This window comes from Gobio gobio, assembly GCF_949357685.1.
Source record: "Gobio gobio genome assembly, chromosome: 9".
Classification (NCBI taxonomy): Eukaryota; Metazoa; Chordata; class Actinopteri; order Cypriniformes; family Gobionidae; genus Gobio; species Gobio gobio.
The window spans coordinates 3,723,765-3,740,272 of record NC_137115.1 but is presented as its reverse complement, the minus strand read 5'-3'; the positions used below and the strand labels follow the sequence as shown (position 1 = coordinate 3,740,272).

At 32.5% G+C, this 16,508-nt stretch overlaps 1 protein-coding gene across 1 annotated transcript in view; it reads right to left on the bottom strand.

Moving 5' to 3' along the window:
* Positions 1–7,120: 7,120 nt before the first annotated feature.
* The window catches only part of LOC307132055 (leucine-rich repeat and fibronectin type III domain-containing protein 1-like protein), a 279,896-nt gene continuing 270,508 nt past the window's right edge, over positions 7,121–16,508 (bottom strand). Inside the window, exon 6 of the mRNA XM_079826188.1 lies at positions 7,121–8,035. The gene's annotated coding sequence lies outside the window, so the exon portion shown is untranslated. The remainder of the gene's footprint in view (positions 8,036–16,508) is intronic.

Below are 16,508 nucleotides of genomic sequence, written 5' to 3'. Positions count from 1 at the left end.
TATTTTTATTGAAATTGGCAAATAAAATCAACAAAACTGGCATAAATCTGAAAGATTTTCATACATAAATGAAGTACTAATACTAGAGCACAAATGCAATATGGAACAATCATGTTCACTCACACGCACACACACACAAACACAAACACAAACACAGGTGTCTGGAGCATTTTTTTGGATTTTGGCAATGAATGGGAAAATGTAAAAAATGCTTTTTTTTCACTTTGTTTGTAAAAAAAAATCAACTAAATGCAGTATAAATCTGAAAATGTCTACATTTATATCAAGATCTGGTCCTAGAGCATATACACAAAGTGGAACAAACTTTCTGTCTCATACACACACGCACACACACACACACACACAAACACACACATGTGTGTGACTGCAACAGAGAGCATTTTTATAGAAACTGGCAAATAAAATCAACAAAACTGGCATAAATCTGAAAAAATTCCATACATAAATGAAGGACAAATACTAGAGCACAAATGCAATATGGAACAATCATGAGAAAGAGAGGGAAAAGGGCAAATAAAAGAAAGATGAAAGGCAGCTTAACTTTTGCATAACTTCCCTATGGACCTCTAGTGGATAATGTGGTCATTGCACTCTCTTTCTCTTTAACTATAATTCCTAAAGTTTTTCCACAAACCTACAGATGGCGGTATTCTATCCCTAACACATAGAGCAATGTCCAAAAACTATTTATATTTATTTAAGATCATCATTCAAGTGATTTTTTCATTAAAAAATTATTTTTAATGAGCTAATTTATGACATAGTTAGGTATTTGTGCAGCAAATAGGTAAAAAACTACCAAATACCCACAAAAACACAGCATAAATGTATAGTTGAGAAGTAAATAAAAAAAATGATATATAGTTTTCCATGTAAAAAAAATATATTTCCTTATGCAATCGCTCTGTAAAAGTTTGGGGTCTATCTGAGCACAAGGGACTCAAACGTAAACCCTACTTGAGGGGCGATTAAGGGTTAAGAAAGGTTTGAGTGAATGAAATAATTTAAAACATTCACTAAAAACGGACATTTTAAAATCTTATTGTTTTACTGTTGGTTTATTTTATTTCTGTTAATTTAGCCAATCTCGTCCTTGTGTTTATAATAAAAATAATAATAATAATTATCAGAAATTATTTTTGTCGATGCCTCTTTTTTTTATACATTTCTCTTTTTGTAGCGCTGAGTCGTGAACAAATCTTTCTTGTGAGTCGGATCTTTTTAATGAATCAGCTGAACCGATTCAAAAAACATATCTGAACAATTCTTTGTTCACAATGAGAACTAAACGATTCACATAGTAACGAGTTGGTCAAGCAACCTACGCGAACTAATTGTGAAAAGTAAAGGCAAACCAAAGTGAAATGTATGGGTTGCTTAAATGGGGCATGCCCTCTTCGGGTGTGACAAAAACGTCTTTCCATGCACTTGTGTAACCTCACTCCAAAGTTCCAAACTCAAAGGAAGCTTATTCACGCCTTGTACCTCGCAGGACTAGGCGAGGAAACGAGGCAGCATCAATTTGACTCACTGACTCAATGAACTGAATCTCTTGCGAATCAATTTTCGAATTACAGTTTCTTGCTGAGGTGTTTTTTTTAAATACATTGAAACATGCAAAAGCTTTTCAGCCAAGATATCTAAATGGATATTGTTTTTAATGTAAATGCAAATATATTATATTTATGCTTTAAATAACTTTATGTCGAACTGAATCATTGCTGCAACAAACTGAACTAGAACACGTGACATCACAATAAACATCCTAATTAATAAGACTATCACAATAAACATCCTCATTAATAAGACTGAATCAAAATAAATGTATTAAACGGCAATATGTGCCCACATATGTCTTTTTGGGGGCAGGCGACAGTAGCACATGATGATAAAAGATTCACCGAGTCGTTTTTGAACCAGTTCTTGAAACAACTCGCTCGAAAGAACGGAAATGAGTCGACTTCCCCTCACCAGTGGTTTTGTGGTTTGCGGAAAGGCGCTGCAACCAATCACATACAGAATTCAGAGTCCTGACCTCAACCCGATAGAACAGCTTTGGGATGAATTAGAGCGGAGACTGAGAGCCAGGCCTTCTCGTCCAACATCACAAATGCGCTTCTAGAAGAATCCCCATAAACACACTCCTAAACCTTGAGGAAATCCTTCCCAGAAGAGCTGAAGCTGTTAGAGCTGCAAAGGGTGGCGACTCCACATTAAAAACTACGGATTAAGAATGGGACGGCATTAAAGTTCAAGTGCATGCCTTAGGCATCCCAAAACATTTGGCAATATAGTGTATTTTATAATTGTAAAAACAGCTAGTCAGAGTGTTTCGAGATGCATTTGAAACTTTACACTGTCTTTACTTCACACAGATTAAATAAATAAATGAAATAATTAAAAAGCAGCCCCTTATGTTCACAATAAACAGCGAGGCAGATCACTCGAGTCTGGAAGCGAGCCACTGCTTCAAAAATGATCCGCAGCTTCCCATCAATCCCCATGTTAAATTGAGAAGACACAATACATGTTTTGCCGAATGTCTTCAGGCTCGCCTCGACAGCACCTCAAAATTACAATCTGGTGTTTAATTAACAGCAGAAGCAAACACTTCGCCAGCTGCTTGACAAAGCTTCACTAATCATGGGGTTTAATGGAGCTTTAGTGAATTCTGGCACCTTCATGAGACATGGCACTTACATGTGCAGCATCCCACCATCTCCATGAGCTGAAGACACGTCTGCATCCAGGCCATATATATCATCAGACGCATTGATTTGTTAATGATGTTCACACAGGCTCGTCCTCAGCTGTGCTTCCTTTATTCCGGCTAGTTTAGGCTCTGATCAGATTACACTGTTAACCGCGGCTGTGTGTGGGAGTCATCGCAATTATGCCCAGACAACAGAGACAATGGGAAGGGCCATGTAAACACAGAAACCCCTACTCTTTTAAGACGTAGGCTGCATTTTCGGGGATTTTTTTCCAGAAAGCAGCCGGATATTTGGGCATAATAGTGCTTGGTCCCTATAGCTCGTTTCCATGTTCATCCAGTGTTCATCTCTCAGTCCCTCTCCATCCCAATCATCCATAAAGGCCTTATTTTCCTTGTCCAAAGATGAAAGCATGAGAGAGAGATTCATTCATTAGTTCTTACATGTGTACAGGCGTTGAATTACATTTGTAAAATAATATGCATTCAATTTGTAGCTCCTAAATGTAAAATAAAATGAAATAAAATGTAAAATATAATAAAATTAACTCAAATTAAAAGTGACAGCATGAGAGAGTGGGATTAGGTATGCAATTATTGAAAAGATATTTGCCTCGTTTAAAATAAAATATAAAATAATAAAATATAATAAAATGAACTGAAATTAAAAAAGGCAGCATGAGCATTGTTTATATAATTATTGAAAAGACATTTGCCTCACTTAGAATAAAATAAAAAATAAAATAAAGTACAATTAAATTTAATTTAATTAAAATGAACTCAAATTAAAAGTGGCAGCATCAGAGAGTGGGATTTATTATGTTTAATTTCTACATGTATCTAGGCATTTAAATTATTATTTAAAATAAATATATAATTATTGAAAAGACATTTGTCTCGCTTAAAATAAAATATAAAAATAAAATAAAGTAAAGTACAATAAAATAATGAAATAAAATTAAATAATTAAAGTTAAAATGAATTATAATATAATAAACTGAACTCCAATTAAAAGTGGCAGCATGAGCCTTTTTTAAATAATTATTGAAAATACATTTGCCTCACTTAGAATAAAAATAAACAAACAAACAAATAAATTAATAAATATAAATAAATAAATTAAATTAAACAAAAAATTTAATTAAATTAACTCAAATTATAATTGTAAAAATAGAATTATTGAAAAGGCATTTGCCTCGCTTAAAATAAAATATAAAAATAAAATAAAATAAAAATAAATTAAAAATAAAATAAAATGAACTCAAATTATAATTGTAAAAATATAATTATTGAAAAGGCATTTGCCTCGCTTAAAATAAAATATAAAAAAATAAAATAAAAATAAATTAGAAATAAAATAAAATGAACTCAAATTATAATTTTAAAAATATAATTATTGAAAAGACATTTGCCTTGCTTAAAAAAATAAATAAATAAAATAAATACAAATAAAATGAACTCAAATTATAATTTTAAAAATATAATTATTGAAAAGACATTTGCCTTGCTTAAAAAAATAAATAAATAAAATAAATACAAATAAAATGAACTCAAATTAAAAGTGGCAGCATGAGAGAGTGGAATTTATTTAGTTTAATTTCTACATGTATTTAGGACTTTAAATTATTATTTTAAATAAATATATAATTATTGAAAAGACATTTGTCTCGCTTAAATATAAAATAAAATAAAGTAAAGTACAATAAAATAATGAAATAAAATTAAATAATTAAAATGAATTATAATATCATAAAATGACCTCAAATTAAAAGTGCCAGCATGAGCATTTTTTAAAATAATTATTGAAAATACATTTGCCTCACTTAGAATAAAAACAAACAAACAAACAAACAAACAAACAAACAAACAAACAAACAAACAAATAAATAAATAAATAAATAAATAAATAAATAAATAAATAAATAAATAAATAAATAAATAAATAAATAAATAAATAAATAAATAAATAAATAAATAAATAAATAAAATTCAATTAAACAAAAAATATAATTCAATTAACTCAAATTATAATTGTAAAAATATAATTATTGAAAATGCATTTGCCTTGCTTAAAATAAAATATAAAAATAAAATAAAATAAAATTAAAATAAATTAAAAATAAAATAAAATGAACTCAAATTATAATTGTAAAAATATAATTATTGAAAAGACATTTGCCTCGCTTAAAATAAAATATAAAATAAATAAAAATAAAATTAAAAGTGGCAGCAAGTGGAGAGAGTGGAATTTATTTAGTTTAATTTCTACATGTATTTATAGGCATTTAAATGATATTTGTAAAAGTAATTATATTATTTTATAATATATCATAGATTCAAATAAAATAATTGCATTAAAGCTTATTTTTTCTAGTGAGATCTGGCCACAATGCATTCACTATACATTAGATCAGATGCTTCAGGCTTTGACCTCACCAACAAAAGATGCAGAAGTTCAAAGAACGACAGAAGTGAACGCGGCCTCTCACAACATCTGCATGTGTGTGTCGGAAAGCTTACTTGAGAAGCTGCGCTGCCCTGTAGCGGTCAACATTTGTGTAATTTCAGCATTAGGATTCATTTGCATGTTTATCAGAAGGCATCCCTCTCCTTTATGGCCCCTGCCGGCTCGGCTGCACATTCCTCTGATAAACTGCCCTATAACGTCAGACGAGGCATTGTGGGTAAATCCCGCCACAGCATGCTGATTTCTAACCTCTCAGTTGTACTGGTCTAAAGGAATCCACAAGCTTTGGCATTTGTATTGATTCTATTTTAGGGTTTTGCATGAACAGAAACCAGAGTAGATTCGATGAGGGATATTATTCAAATCCTTTCTCCTAGTTTCATATAATATGAATGAGCTCATTCCTATTGTAATAAGAACATTTTAAATTGCATAACCAATACACTCCAAAAATTATTACTTTATTTAAGCAATTCATCTTGATTTAACACAATTAAATCAGGTTTCTGGTTCAAATGTAATTGATTCATGTTAAACTGACTTAAAACTGTTACTCTTTGACATAACTTGATGTTTTCATTTTGAAATATCATGTTTCAATCAAGTAACCCAAAGAAATAAGACTTTCACTTCCCATCATGCTTTGCAAAGGGGCTGAATTCGGAGAGTAAATGTTTAAATAAAGTGCAATTTGATGCATTTTTAACAAGATGAGAAAATTGAGATACTTTATAATGCTTAATGTTTTGTTATGTTGGTATTTAATTTTTTTTTGTTATGTTAGTGTTGTATAGCATGTGCTTGGGGTGAGGACCTGCTAACAACAATTAAAGCTGTTTTAATAATAAAAAACAACAACACTGAAAAAAATGATATGTTGAATTTACAAAAAAAAAAAAATTATCGTAAGTGGTCGCAATCAATTTATTTTAGCTTAATTTAAACAAAAACACATGCAATTCCCATAAAACCAATTCATTTTTTAAAATTAAAATCAAAAAACTAAATTTAAATTATTTAAACGAGCACAAATTAATTATGCTTAATTTAATCGGGCCATAATATTTTTTTCAATGTGGGCATGCCATGGATGTATCAAAACCATCTTCTGACTAGCCAATAAGACCTTGTAAAAGGTTTTGTAAATGTTGTAAAAAATAGTATTTGACTAAATAAAAATAATCAATTAAACTGTATTACATGATTTGGTTTGTTTTTAATATTCATTTTAGAATAATTAAATTGAGTAGTTTGGACACAATTAAGAATGTTAACCTGATTTAACTAAATGGCATTGAATTAACCTTATGTAAAAAACTTAAGTTTACTGAAATAAACAATTTTAATTAAATTCAACATAACTCAATTACGTGGAACCTGTTGACATAAAAAACTTAAGTAAAACCCACGTATAATTTTTTTGAGTGCATAATGCATGTTTCACCCAGGTTTAAAAGCCCTTAAGAACGCTTGAAGTGCTGGTAATAACAGTGCTTTGCTGTAATGACTGTGTAAAGTACATGATCAGCCCCAATCTGCAAGTCCACACATGTTGATGGGACTGGACGCCATCCCGAATGTGTGTGCAGTGACACCATGTGGCGATACGGGTCATTACGGCTCCTTCTATTAGCATAAACGACGCCTGTGGCTACAAATAATCCATGCATTTGTAAACATTTGACACTCCACAGTGCAACAAGATAAACATTCTCTCTAGAATATTGAGATTATGAGTAATGCGCAAGACTGGAAATCACTAGCATATGATTTGCAGCATGCTTGACTTAACTTCCATTACACTCAGCCCTAAAGAGCTGCTGGAAGAAAAGCCCTTTCAATACGTTTCATTATGAGAACGATCACAGCGCTGCATCAGAACAATCCGGCGTCAATGAAAAGACTTTTCCACAAGCCTTGAAGAAAAATATTTTATTTCTTTATAAATCCACATAGAGTACCTATGAAAGCATAAAATTCCATCCCATATTCTTTTATTATTTTCTTCTTGAAATCAAACGATTAAAATCAGAGATGACTGAAGGTGTACTTCACATACAAATACGTCCACGCTCAATTGGAGGGAAAAAAAAAGAAGAGTATTTATTTCAGCAGGTCGACCGTTGTGAGTTCTCGGAAGTGCCTTACCGTCAATCCAGGAGATTCAGAGAGTTTTAGTGCGTTGTGATAATCAACCATCTCCTGTTTGACCTAATCTCCAGATCCCAAGAACACACTCCTCATGTTTGTTAATCAGCTGAAAATCGACCCACGTGTTCAGTTTCCCAATAAAGAGAGAGAGAGAGAGAGAGAGAGAGAGTCGTTAGCTGAGACAATACAGAGGAATCCATAATAAAGTGCTCCAGAAGGTCCACAAATGTTAACTCAATAGCGACTCATCAATATTTCATCGAACTTTGATAAGTCTGAATCCACACGAGCCTTCGGGAGAACATTAAATCCACACAATTCAATCCTTTGGCACTGGACCATTGCAGAGATCGGAGCTGCCGCTTCTATTTAACACTGATATTTCCTCATAACACGTCCCACATCTTCAACCACCGCAAAGAGTTTCCTTGTCTCTTCCCATAAAATGATTCGATGATTCTTCTCTCTCGGGGGGGCGAATGACCTCTGGTTTAAAATGAAACACTTCTCATGTGCACCAAAGAGCCACATCAGAGGCATGACGTCCATGGTCTGGGGAGAGTCTTGCATAAAGAGTTGAATGTTGTATTTGCCTTCCGACCGCAGCTCGTTCCTACTAATAGATTGGATCCGATCCCGTTTAATCCGGCATTCTGCATTTAGCTTCCAGACTGTGAGTTTGCCTTGAAAAACAACAGAGGCGAGAGATCAGATTCTGCAGCATAACACATTTCAACAGGTTTTAAGCAAGGTCTGAGCGGACAGGTCTGAATGCATTCAAAGGGGAAAGACAGTGAACTCTTGCAGAAGACATTCCACCTCTGATAAAGTGATTAAACACATTTTAATGCCCTAACATCCATCTCGGGTGGTCATTGCAGGTCTAAACGGGGGTCTATAATGTGTTGTGATTGGATCACTCAGAACCAAATGGTAGTAGTCGCTAATCTGCCGAATGCACCACAGCCAGCCATGAAACTCACCTGTCAATCATCCACTGAGCTATATTAAAGGGCGTTAGCTTATGATAGCTTTTAAAAATAACCATTTGATCGCAAAAAATCTTTACTTTACTTTAGGTCAAAGGGGTTTGGCTGAAAAAAAGATTGTGAATCCCTGAACCACCCAACCAATTAACTAACCAACTAACCAACCAAATAGCAAACCTAATGAACTAACTAACTAACTAACTAACTAACTAACTAACTAACTAACTAACTAACTTTAGGTCAAAGGGAAAAAAACAAAAAAAGTTTGGGAATAATAGAATAATAGAACGAACGGACTGACTGACTGACTGACTTTAGGTCAAAAGGATTCGGCTGACAACTAACCAACTAATTATCGAACTAACTAACTAACTAACTAACTAACTAACTAACTAACTAACTAACTAACTAACTAACTAACTGACTAACTGACTTAAAATACCAGGAGATAATTACTTTAGGTCAAATGGGTTTGGCTGACAAAAAGATTGAGAATCCCTGAACCACCCAACCAACTAACTAACTAACTAACTAACCAAATAGCAAACCTAATGAACAAACTAACTAACTAACTATAGGTCAAAGGGAAAGAAACTAAAACTTTTGGGAATAATAGAATAATAGAACGAATGGACTGACTGACTGACTGACTGACTTTGGGACAAAGGGATTCGGCTGACAACTAACCAACCAACCAACCAACCAACTAACTAACTAACAACTGACTAACTAACTAACTGACTAACTAACTTAAAATACCAGGAGATAATTACTTTAGGTCAAAGGGGTTTGGCTGACAAAAAGATTGTGAATCCCTCAACCACCCACCCAACCAACTAACTAACTAACCAAATAGCAAACCTAATGAACAAACTAACTAACTAACTATAGGTCAAAGGGAAAAAAACTAAAACTTTTGGGAATAATAGAATAATAGAATGAATGGACTGACTGACTGACTGACTGACTGACTGACTTTAGGTCAAAGGGATTCGGCTGACAACTAACCAACCAACCAACCAACCAACCAACCAACCAACCAACCAACCAACCAACCAACCAACCAACCAACCAACCAATCAACTAACTAACTAACAACTGACTAACTAACTAAAAATACCAGGAGATAATTACTTTAGGTTTGGCTGAAAAAAAGATTGTGAATCCCTGAACCACCCAACCAACTAACTAACCAAATAGCAAACCTAACGAACTAACTAATGAACGAACGAACTAACGAACTAACTAACGAACTAACGAACTAACGAACTAACTAACTAACTAACTAACTAACTAACTAACTAACTAACTAACTAACTAACTAACTAACTAACTAACTAACTAACTAACTAACTAACTAACTAACTAACTAACTTTAGGTCAAAGGGAAAACAAACCAAAAAGTTTGGGAATGATAGAATAATAGAACGAACGGACTGACTGACTGACTGACTTTAGGTCAAAGGGATTCGGCTGACAACTAACCAACCAACCAACTAACTAACTAACAACTGACTAACTTACTAAAAATACCAGGAGGTAATTACTTTAGATCAAAGGGGTTTGGCTGACAAAAAAAGATTGTGAATCCCTGAACCACCCAACCAACTAACTAACTTTAGGTCAAAGGGAAAGAAAACTAAAAAGTTTGGGAATAATAGAATAATAGAACGAACGGACTGACTGACTGACGAACTGACTGAATGACTTTAGGTCAAAGGGATTTGGCTGACAACTAACTAACAACCAAATAACTAACAAAAAATATCAGGAGGAAAATACTTTAGGTCAAAGAGGTTAGGCTGGCAAAAAAGTTTGGAAATCCCTGAATGAACCAATGAACCAAACAACAAACCATACAATTAAATAATACAGATTAAAAATGACTGAAAATTTAAACTGGTAATAATTAACATTCACATATATTTGAGAGAAACAAAATGCCTATTTTTGTATTTAAGCCTTTATATGCTTTACATCTTAAAAGCATAATCTGACGCTTGCAAGGTCATGGGATCGATTTCCAGGGATCAATGACATCATAAGTGGCTCCAGCTGAAATCTGATCACAGAAGATGCACTTGAGGCGTATAAATAGTGACCTGTCTCTCCTGACCACTTGTGATCTGATATCAGGTATAAACTGGGCCTGGGAGAATCACTGAGTGTGTTTATACACACTGTAAAAGTTAAAAGTTTGATTTCAGTCACACTAAATGTGATATAACACTTTAGTATGGCTGCAAGTCTGACTGACTAACTCAGGGCTTTCCAAACTGGGGTTCAGGAATGGATGTAAAGCTAATAAGTGATTAAATCAAAAAATATAAAACTGAAAGCCTTGAACTAACTAACTAACTACCTAACTACCTAACTAACTAACTAACTAACTAACTAACTAACTAACTAACTAACTAACTAACTAACTAACTAATTAACTAACTTTAGGTCAAAAGGATTCTGCTGACAATAAAGTTTGGGAATCCCTGAATAATGGAAGGAACTAACAAACCAACTAACGAATTAACTAACTAACTTTAGGTCAAACATTTGGGAATCCCTGAATAATAGAAGGAACTAACGAACTAACTAACCAACTAACTAACTAACTAAATAACTAACTAACTTTAGGTCAAAAGTTTGGGAATCCCTGAATAATAGAAGGAACCAATGAAACAACAGAATTACTAAACTAACCAACAAAATAACTAAACTAACTAACTAGCTGGCTAACTAACTAACTGACTGACTGACTAACTAACTAACTAACCAAATAACTTAACTAATTAACTAATCAAAAATATTAGGAGGCAATTACTTTAGGTCAAAGGGGTTCGGGTGACAAAAAAGTTTGTGAATCCCTGAATGAACCAATAACCCAACTAACTAACTAACCAACTAACTAACAACTGACTAACTAACAACTGACAAACTAACTTAAAATACCAGGAGATAATTACTTTAGGTCAAAGGGGTTTGGCTGACAAAAAGATTGTGAATCCCTGAACCACCCAACCAACTAACCAACAAAATAACTTCACCAACTAACTAACAAAATATCAAAACAAACTAACTAACTAACAACTGACTAACTAACAACTGACTAATTAACTTAAAATATCAGGAGATAATAATTTTAGGTCAAAGGGGTTTGGCTGACAATAATTTTGTGAATCCCTGAACCAACCAACCAACTAGCCAACAAAATAACTTAACTAATTAACTAATCAAAATTATCAGGAGGTAATTACTTTAGGTCAAAGGGGTTCGGGTGACAAAAAAGTTTGTGAATCCTTGAATTAACCAATGAACCAACTAACTAACTAACTAACTAACTAACCAACCAACCAACCAACCAACTAACTAACAACTGACGAACTAACTTAAAATATCAGGAGATAATTACTTTAGGTCAAAGGGGTTTGGCTGAAAAAAAGATCCCTGAACCACCCAACCAACTAATCAACAACATAACAACCAACTAACTAACAAAATAGCAAACCTAACTAACTAACTAACTAACTAACTAACTAACTAACTAACTAACTAACTAACTAACTAACTAACTAACTAACTAACTAACTAACTAACTAACTAACTAACTAACTAACTAAATTCGGGTCAAAGGGAAAAAAACAAAAAAGTTTGGGAATCACTGAATAATAGAACGGACAGACTGACTGACTGACTTTAGGTCAAAGGGATTCGGCTGACAACTAACTAACCAACCAAATAACTAACTAAAAATATCAGGAGGAAAATACTTTAGGTCAAAGAGGTAAGGCTGGCAAAAAAAGTTTGTGAATCCCGGAATGAACCAACTAACTAACTAACTTGCCAACCAACCAACCAACCAACTAAATATAGTTAAAATATCAGGAGGTAACTTTAGGTCAAAGGGGTTCGGCTGACAAAAACGTTTGTGAATCCCTCAACCAACCAACAACCAACCTACCTACCAACTAAGGGGGTAATTACTTTAGGTCAAAAAGGTTTGGCTGACAAAAACGTTTGTGAATCCCTGAATGAACCAAATTAACTAACTAACTAACTAACTAACTAACTAACTAACTAACTAACTAACTAACTAACTAACTAACTAACTAACTAACTAACTAACTAACTAACTAACTAAACATATCAGGAGGTAAATACATTAAGTCAAAGAGGTTCAGCTGACAAAAAAAAAAAAAAAAACGTTGTGATCCCTCAACCAACCAACTAACCAAATAACCAAATAACTAACAAACTGAAATATCAGGAGGTAGTTACTTTAGGTCAAAGGAGTTTGGCTAAAATAAATCAAATAAAACTTGATAATTACAATTGTAGCTTGGCTTTGTCCAGCATGTATTGTTGTCAGCAAATATTATTGCACTAAACTTAATGCGCATCAGAGGAAACGACACCCAAGGATACGCAAACAATTTCCTCCCAGCATTGGCTGAGCTTGCATAATCAGACAGAGCGGGTGACTATACATAGCACATGCTAATTGGACATTTAACGACTTCATTAACTCCAGCCATCATCATTTTACTCAGACTTTCCTCCCAGATATACTGCAGAACTAACAAAGCCTCAAAGCAGCAGCAAGGACAAGGCCTGATATTTTGCGGCTAGCTAGTTATCTGCAGTGCGCTTGCTAATGCTAGGCCTCATTCATCTGCTATTTTTAGCGCAGTGCCTTGCTGCAGCCAGGAGGGATTCTGGTTCGCATCGGCTGTCGACAGGGAAGGAGAAGAGAGGTTGCGGCCCGTTTTGCGCACAACAAATAGTAATTGCCTTCTACTATGGGTCTTCTGGAATACTACAACATCCCACCCCACAGATGAACCCATTTGTCTCAATATCTGAGACACTAGGCCTTTACCCTTTTATCTCGCTCTCTAAACCCCATTAGAGTACTCATATCGGCCCTTTTTCTTCCATCATAGTGCCTTTCCCTATCTCCCAAGCTCTTTGCCAGGCCTTGCATCTCTATCCCCACGTCCTAATCTTTCCCATTTCACGCTGAGCAAAAGGAACTGTAAATCCATCCGAGGCTAATAGGAGAAAGAGCTCTAATTTTAGAAACAAGACCTGCATTTCAATCAATTGTGGTCCATCAGAATGTTATATCATGACTCATAAATGACTCAAAAAACTCATAACCGGTGAGTGATGATTCATAAACGATGTCCTTCAACCGGGAGCTTCCGACATTATCAAAACAAAGCATAAAAAAGGTTAAGTGCCGCATCTTTACAATCTGCATACAATGTTTTAAAATAATTAATAAAACAATTTTGTAAAATAATGGTATCATATTGTATTTTAAGAGTCATTATTAATACATATATTTTTATATTATTGTTATTGTAAAAATAAAATAGTATTAAAAAATTATTAAAATTGATTTATTTTGAAATAATTGCTGTTTTAAAAAAGAAATCACTGAAAGATTTTAATTAAATGATTCAGACCATAAATATTAATAATTAAATATATTAAAGTCTGAACAGTGATTCATGGATTATATTAATGTAAAATAATATTATTATTATTATTATAAAAAGAGTCATTATTATTATATTATATATTTTTTAAATAATTTTTAACATAAAAATAAGTATACAAATAATAAAAAAATGAATAAACAATTAAACGAGTTTTAAAAGTAAAACCACTAATATTTTATTTTGTATGGCATACACAAACAATAATTGACTGATTAAACATGAAAAAGCTGAATCTGAAAGTAAAAATTTAAGTTTTTAATTCAATGATTCAGACCATAAATATTAATAATTAAATATAATAAAGTCTGAGCAGTGATTCATGGATTATATTAATGTAAAATAATATTATTATTATTATAAAAAGAGTCATTATTATTATATTATATATTTTTTAAATAATTTTTAACATAAAAATAAGCATACAAATAATTAAAAAAATAAATAAACAATTAAAAGAGTTTTAAAAGAGAAACCACGGATATTTTATTTTTTATGGCATACACAAACAATAATTGACTGATTAAACATGAAAAAGCTGAATCTGAAAGTAAACATTTTAAAGTAAAAATGAAAGTTTTTAATTTAATTATTCATAAAATCAATATTAATAATACATATATTAAAGTCTTATTAAAGTCTTAAGATTGCTATAATTCTAAATTATTATTATTGTTATAAAAAGAGTCATTATTATTATATTATATATTTGTTTAATTTTTTTAATTTTATTTAAAATATAAAAATATCATAAAAAATTAATAAACAATTAATTTAAAAGAATTGCTGTTTTAAAAGAGGAATCACTGATATTTTATTTTTAAGGTACAAAAACATTGATTGACTGATTAAAAATGAAAAAGCTAAACATTTAAAATTAAATTAATGTAAAAATGTAAAAATGAGCGATTCAGTTCTTCAATTATTAATCTGATGATTCAGAAAATCAATATTAATAATAAATATATTAAAGTCTGAGCAGTGATTCATGGATTATTATTAGGGCTGTCAAAAGATTAATCGCGATTAATCGCATCCAAAATAAAAGTTTGTGTTTACATAATATATGTGTGTGTACTCTGTTAATTATTATTTATATATAAATACTCACACATTCATGTATATATTTAAGAAATATTTGCATGTATATACTGTATATACATTTATATAATCTATAATATATATAAATATAAATGTTTTATATATAAAAATAATATTTTGTTCTTAAATATATACATGCTTGTGTGTGTATTTATATATAAATAATAATTAACAGAGTACACACACATATATTATGTAAACACAAACTTTTATTTTGGATGCGATTAATCGCGATTAATCTTTTGACAGCCCAAATTATTATAATGCTATTGTTCCTGACAGTTAGTTTTATTTTGGCTAGTAGGAGTTCTGTAACTTAACATGTAAGTAGTTAAAAATGAGTCAAACCCAGGCTACAGGTGAATAAAGCGAAACATGATCCAGATCCGACCCACTGACAGGAGCTATGGGCCGATTCAAAGACAAATCGAGCTCTGGAATAAAAGATGGACACTTTTACAGGTCAAAAAAGGTGATTTAACTCATAAGCTTGGGAAGTCTGTCAACCTGATCTGTTAGTAACTCTTTGTTCACCTGATTGTACAGACACTCTTCAACTCTTCTGTCCGTAGAAGGAAACCGTGACCAATTCACTGAGATGGCTCTCTCATGGTTATGTTAAATGGACTCATCTCGAACCTGAGAGCTGAGCTGGTCCATCGCCGGATATTATCCACACTGCTGTAAGCGTGAGGAGCCAGGCCAACCTTGATTGAGCCTCCAAGGGCATTAGGGCTTTGACTGAATACAACTGAAATACAAACCAATGCCTCTAGTGCTGCCGGTGGGCTGTGGTTGAGTTAACAAGGAGGAAAATAGCAGGGAAAAGTGACGGAAATGTGGTTTTCTACTTTACTTCCCCTGCTGAAATGGTTTTGGATGCTGGTTTGCTGACGTCCATGGTATTTATCCCTTCATTTCAATGGTCCACTTTAGACATTCTACTAACTATAAGTAACTTTGCAACTACATATCAACTCGCAGTCATTAGAGTATTAGAGTTAGGTTAGGGGTTGGGTTAGTAGAATAAGTACTTGCAAAGTCACTTATAATCAGTCGAATGTCTGTCGGGAGCATCAAAATAAAGTGTTATCAGGTATTAAACAGAATGATAATCTGGACATTGGAATTGCAATTGCATTTTCAATTTGTGCACACAAATATTGTGTAGTGTTAATTTTATCAGACGAGACGAGACTAAATATGTCAACAACCTTTTTTTTCATGGCGAAGACGAGACGATGACGAGACTGCACCAATGTCCAAAAACGCTAAGACTAAATTAACATGCATTATTGTTGACGAAAAAAGACAAGACTAAAATGTTTTGCTTAAAATAAAAACTAGCTTCATTTTCATCTACAATCGTCTCTACTTTTTCATCTACTTTTTTCAGTCAAAAATTTAGATTTCCATGATAAAATTCCATTTTATTATATTCTGAACGCCAAAAAAATTATGAACGCCAATTAAAAACTATGTCAGTGGGCAGATATGACTGATTACATTTTTCCATTTTCGTCAGTGAAGACAGTAAAACATATGTTTAACTGATATTTATATGTTTT